This window comes from Podarcis liolepis, assembly GCF_965112155.1.
Source record: "Podarcis liolepis genome assembly, chromosome: 16".
Lineage (NCBI taxonomy): Eukaryota > Metazoa > Chordata > Lepidosauria > Squamata > Lacertidae > Podarcis > Podarcis liolepis.
The window spans coordinates 30,508,649-30,514,662 of record NC_139567.1 but is presented as its reverse complement, the minus strand read 5'-3'; the positions used below and the strand labels follow the sequence as shown (position 1 = coordinate 30,514,662).

The 6,014-nt window shown below is 48.7% G+C and overlaps 1 protein-coding gene across 2 annotated transcripts in view; it reads left to right on the top strand.

Annotated features, from left to right (window-relative positions):
• The first annotated feature begins 1,144 nt into the window (after window positions 1-1,144).
• MTMR4 (myotubularin related protein 4) overlaps window positions 1,145-6,014 on the top strand; it is a 47,525-nt gene continuing 42,655 nt past the window's right edge. Inside the window, exon 1 of one of the 2 annotated variants that reach the window (XM_083479189.1) lies at window positions 1,145-1,409. The gene's annotated coding sequence lies outside the window, so the exon portion shown is untranslated. Of the gene's footprint in view, window positions 1,410-4,755; window positions 4,890-6,014 lie in introns of those variants that run through there. The other variant, XM_083479190.1, reaches the window with a different exon arrangement.

Sequence of the window (6,014 nt, the reverse complement as noted above, 5' to 3'; positions counted from 1 at the left end):
ACTCTGTGTCTGACTAACAAGAGATACAACCTGAAGATTGCCTTTGTTTTGTCAATAAATATATAGTGCTTTTTTTCTTAAAAAAGAAAAAAGGGGTACTCTCATTTACCTACTCATATTGAAATACTGCCCCTCAATGAGGACAAACTTATATTCACAAAATGTTTAGGGGTATGTGTACCCCTGTGTACCCCAAGAAAAAAGCACTGAATATATATGTTATGGGGGGGAAAAGACAAAACTGTCCTGATGAATTTGGGAGCATCTGCATGCAAAGTGCTAAATCATCAAGCACCCATCCCTTGCTAGGCTAATATTCATGAAATATTAGCTTATTAAGTTCCTCAGTCATTATCATCATAATCATTTCAATTACGTACATGATTTCTCTAGGGATTTTTTTAAAAAATGTATGTGTTAATACTATAATACTGTAAATTTATGTTTAAATTATATTGAAAGTTTCTTGAAATAACAAGAACAGTAATAATATAATAATAGAATCACAGAAGTGTAGCGTTGGAAGGATCCTCAGGGGTCATCTAGTTCAGCCCCCTGCAAGAATAATAATAACAAATAATTAGCATTATTACAATTGTTGAATACCCGTTGTTATTACTGCAGCTATTGCGTTATCTGAACTCACACCAGGGTTCATGCCTCCTATTAATATGCAAATGAACGAGGGCACGAGCCCCACCCACGGAGGAGCCCCACCTGGAGGGCAGAGGTGACAAAGGAGAAAGGGAGCGCCACTCTCACGCTTCCACGTGCTCCGATTGGTCCAGGCAGAGCAGCGCCCCGCCTCGTCTTTTGATTGGCCTGAAATGGAGGCGTCGCAGGGGCGTGGCGAGGAGGGCGAGCGGGCGTGGCCAATGCTCGGAGGCGCTAAAATAGTTCCGGAAGCGCCTGCCCGCCGAGAGCCTCCCAGGCGCGCCTCCCCGTTTCAGCCAATCAGCCGGCGCCTCACTTTCCTCCTCCTTCTCCTCCTCCCTTTCTTTTGACAGCGCCGAGCAGAAAACGGACGTGGGCGCGCCTTTTTCTCTTTTTCCCTGCTCCCCATTGGACAGCAGGAAGGACGCGCTGTGATTTCTCATTGGCCGCCGCGGCCCGCCCTTTCCCATTCCTGCGCGTCCCTCCCCCTCTCTTATGTCAGGCAAGCAGGCAGGGAGGGCGGAGAGCTGCGCAAGGGTCGATCGACGGGAGGGGCGAGCCAATCGGGGCCTTGCGCGCCGCGAAGCGCCCGCCCTCTCCCTCAAGGCGGGGCGAGCGCGTGCCTCGGGATTGGCCCTTCACGGCGTTCGCTGATTGGCTGCGTGGCGGGAGGGGGCGCTGCGAGGCCGGTGGGCGGGAGCGGCGCGCGGCGGCAGCTGAGGTGGGAGCAGCGCCGTCGGGAGGGAGGAGCGCAGGTGAGGAGACCCCCGCCGTCGCGCCCCCGCCCCGGCCCCGCCCTGAACCGCCCGCCCCGGCCCCTCAGTCGCAGCTGGCCCACGGGGCAGGCGGGCCGGGTGCAAAGATCGCAGCAGGCCCGCAGCAGGCCGCGCCTCAGGCGTAGGAGGAGGCCCAGCCCCAGCGCCGCCTGCCGCCAGTGGGCACGGAGGGAGGGAGGGGCCTCCACATACACACACACACCTCCACACCCGCGCCAGGCCACGCCTCTCCCTGGGAGCCCCCCTCTCTTAAGCCCCGCCCACTTCTGCCCTCTGCACATGCTCAAGGGGCGTGCGTGTGTGCGGAAGTGCTGGTCGGCACAGTAGGCTTCGTCCTCCTGCGAAACGGGTTACATTTCCCCTCCCTTAGAGCATGGGCAGAGTGATTTCTCCACCCACCAACGTTTGCACTGGCAGTTTCTTAAGATGCATCTGCAGCCCCCTCACTCTGACCATGTGCCGAGTGATTCCTCTCCCTCTTACCCCTCAACAGGCCTACTACCAGTTTCTAGGAAGGCTCTGTAGTCCTTACTCTGAGCATGTGCAGAGTGATTTCTCCCAGCACCCCCAGCATGTGCAGAACGATTCCTCATTTTCTCTCTCTCATCCTCCTACTAAACTGGTTATATCCCTTTCCTCTAAGCACATGCAGAGTACTCCCCCCAGCCAACTCTTCTCTTGTCAGTTTGTAAGGAGCAACTGTAGCTATCCTTTTCCAAGGGAGGTTTCTGGACTCGCGACCCTCTGCAGCCAGCATAGGGCAGTGATTAAGGGTGATAGGAGTTGCAGCCCAAGAACATCAGAAGAGCCTGTGTCTGGATCAGGCCAAAGGGTGTCGCTTTAATCCAGCATCCTGTTTCCCACAGCAGCCAACCAGATACCCCAAATGGGAAGCCTGGAGGGTCACAGATGGTCCCTGTCCACAGTGGCGTAGCGTGGGGAGTGCAGGGGGGGCCGGCCGCACCGGGCGCAACATCTGGGGGGGGCGCGCTCACACTCACAGCTCTCTGCCCCCTGCTAAAATCCACGGGTTAGGGGGCGCAAATTACTTGCCTTGCCCCGGGTGCTGACAACCCACGCTACGCCACTGCCTGTCCATGCAGTGATCAGCTAAAAGGAAAACTGATTCTCATATGACTCAGCCTTATGGCAGCCTGATGTGCCCTCCAGATGTTTTGGACTCCAACTTCCATCAGCCTCAGCCTGAGCGGCCTTGCTCCCATCAGCCCCATCATCACATGGCTGTGTTGGCTGAGGCTGATGGGAGTTGTAGTAAAAAAAAAAGTCTTGAGAACACTAGGTTGGCAAAGGCTGATATACATACAGAGACATTTGCCTGTTGGTTCTAGAATGCCACCAATGCCAGGCCCCAAATCTCCAAGTGTCCCAGCTCCAGGGACTCTGCCTGTCCTGGGCACTATTCCAACATCATGGGAGAAAGTAGAAGGGGCAGAAAGCAGAAAGCACAGCATCTTGGGGAGAGATGTTGCCCCATGTTCTTTGGAAATGTCTGGCTATACTTTGCTTTTAATGGCCCATAACCATAGCTGTCAACTTTTCCCTTTTCTTGCGAGGAATCCTATTCCTAATTTCCCTTTAAAAATGGGAAACGTTGACAGCTATGCCCATAACCCCTGCCACTCTTGCCCCAAATACCACTTGGAGTGGGTGCTTGGGGTGCGGAGGGTGAAAGCAAATTTAGCAGATGGATTCACAGTCTGGGTTTATTTGGTCTCCAAGCTTAGGATTGGTTTGGTTCCCAGCTGAAAGGGGTGCAAACATTCAAAAAAATAACCCATGGGGGTTCTCTGAGTTTGGAGGTAACACTGGGGTGGGGGACATCTGTGGCCCTCCATATCACCCCCAGCCAGCATGGCCAAGAGTGGGGGCTGTTGAGAACTGTAGTCCAGCAGCATCTGGAGGGCCAAAGGCTTCCTACCCCTGCCATAAGGTTATTTCTTAAAGCAAGTAGAGCTCATGTCTCTTTTGGTCCTAGAAGCTACACCATGTCCATGGCACACAGAATTCTGAGTAAGCCCCAAGATGGAGGGAGAAGGTGTTTTGCCAAGCAGGCATGGGTTCCATTGTTTGGTCTCCCCACCCCCACGCCCCATACATTTACATATGTTACCTCTCACACTCAGCATGCTCAAGGCAGTTTTGCAATGTAAAATAGTAGCTTTTGGTTAGGACTACAAGTTTTAGGTGATCAGTCTTTAAGCAATCCATTGAGAAAATATTCGATTGAGTCCCAGTTAACTAGGCCACACTTTTAAATAGTTAACTTTTTAAAATAATTTTCCTTAATGTTTGTGTGAAGCTTGCTGATGTCTTTTTCAGAAAGAAACATTTTTCCCTCAGAGAAGCGAAGGCCTGTTGTGATATGATTATTTGCACTCCACTGTTTAAAAACAATGGGGGTTTGTTGTTGTTCTAAACCGTTATTTTATTCGTATGCAGATTTAGGCAGATTTAATTGAACAGAAAACATTTAAATGGCAGTTCTAAGGATGTTTACTCAGAAGGCAGCCCCACTGTGTTTAGTGGTGCTGCTTACAGCTGAAAAGATGAAAAAAGAAAGCTAGCGTGTCAGGGTAAATGCCTCCTTTTTCCAGGGGATGATGTTAGTTTGTGCATGAAGGAGTAGTTGGCAATGTGAGCTCCCCACATTTGCTGTCTGAAGTGATGGGGTACCAGAAAACAATATTTTGTCATTCTCCTCTCCTGTTTGTGAGAACTAGACCATGGCTAACTGACTGAAAAATACATGTTTGTATATTTCATATCACCACCATAATCACTCCTATTACTGATAATATTACTACACACACACACACACCTTTCATTTCAAAAAGAAATGCTTCATGGTGCAAGTACAAACAGGAGTATAAGGAACAACCAATATCTACATTCTGCATGCACCCAGAGACTTCTTTTCACTTGTTGTAGGGTTGAGCTGATGCTGTAATGTCACAGGAAGCTAGCTGATACCAGAGCAGCGCTCTGTCTCACCCGATATAGTGTCTGCTGCTGTTGTCTGGCAGTTTTGGACTGAGTCTTTTACATCATCTCCTCCCTGATACCTTCTAACTGGAAATCTTGGGGGATGAATCTGGGACCTTCTACTTCCAACACTCAGCAGTACCCCCTACCCTTGTACCCTTGTGCAGGTAAACTGTGACACACACTCACCCTTACTGGTGCAAATTATCTGTGGCTTAATGAAGGCCCTGTGGTGTGATGAGGGTGCACTGGGTGCTCACTTTCCAAAAGGAGAGGACTTGAAAGCACTCCCTCCCCCTTTCCTTCCTCAATCCTAGATGCAGCTGTGTGGGAGGGATACACTGTACACACTGTACACACTCTGAGGTGCTTCCACTTTCACTCTGCCATTTAATACACTCTTGGATTGAGCTACAACATTAAAGGGAGAGGCCAAGGCCTTCAGAGTATGTGTCTGTGAGTATGAGTTTAATTTCTAAAATCAGTGGTAGCTGGTTGGGCCACATGCCAACGGTCCCCCAGGCATGAGGGACGTGGGGTTTGTATGGTTGCCTGCTCAGTGATGATTCAGGGAAATTGCTTCATATTCTTAGGGGTGCTTTTGCTATCACTCTGGCAGCTTTTACTTTGTGCGTTCCAGGTCTGATTCCATAGCGTTCAAAACAGATTCTAGGGTGGGGTCTGACTCTGTGTGGGTGTATGCAGAACTCTGTGCTTATTTTCTAAAATGTGAAGTGCTTGGAAACGACACAGTGGAATCTTTGCCTCTAAACACAGATATGTGCCTGGGGCTAGCTGTATTTCTTGCGTTTATGAGGGAAAGGGTTCTTATTATCGTTTAGGGATGACCTTTTATTATGAGAATTATAGAACTGGTAGACTGGAAGGTCCTGAGTAGTCAATTCACATGCATCTGATGAAGTCTGCTCTAGTCCAGTAACGTTTTTGCCACAATAGATCTGTTTTGTTTGTTTGCTGTAACATACTCTCTCTCACACACCATAATGTATTCTATATTCTGTTTCCAGTTTCTTAGCAGAACCTTCTGAATAATCCTGATCTTGCCTTACCAGATCCTTCACTTCCACCGTACTTCCTTATCCCAACATCACTATTTATTGCCATCGTCCACCCTGTCTTGTCCAGCTGTCAGGCTGTGCTGTTTGTTTATTATTTATTTATTTATTTACTTGCACCATTTATCTCACCCAGATAATTTATCTGGATGGTGAACAATACATTCTACAAGCCATGGTGGTTTGTGTGTGGGGACGGGGGCAGCAGGGGGGGAGGACTTCACAAGCAAACAAATAATCAAAATAAAAAATAGAATTAAAGCCATGAGTAACAAACTTTATAAACAGATAGGTAGCCGTGTTGGTCTGCCATAGTCAAAATAAAAAAATTCCTTCCAGTAGCACCTTAAAGACCAACTAAGTTAGTTCTTGGTATGAGCTTTCGTGTGCATGCACACTTCTTCAGATACACTTTATAAAGAGTATTAGAAAGCACTAAAATATGAGTTTAAAATGCCCGTAAAAATAAAAAGGACTTAACCTGGTGCAAAGAAAGGATCATAGC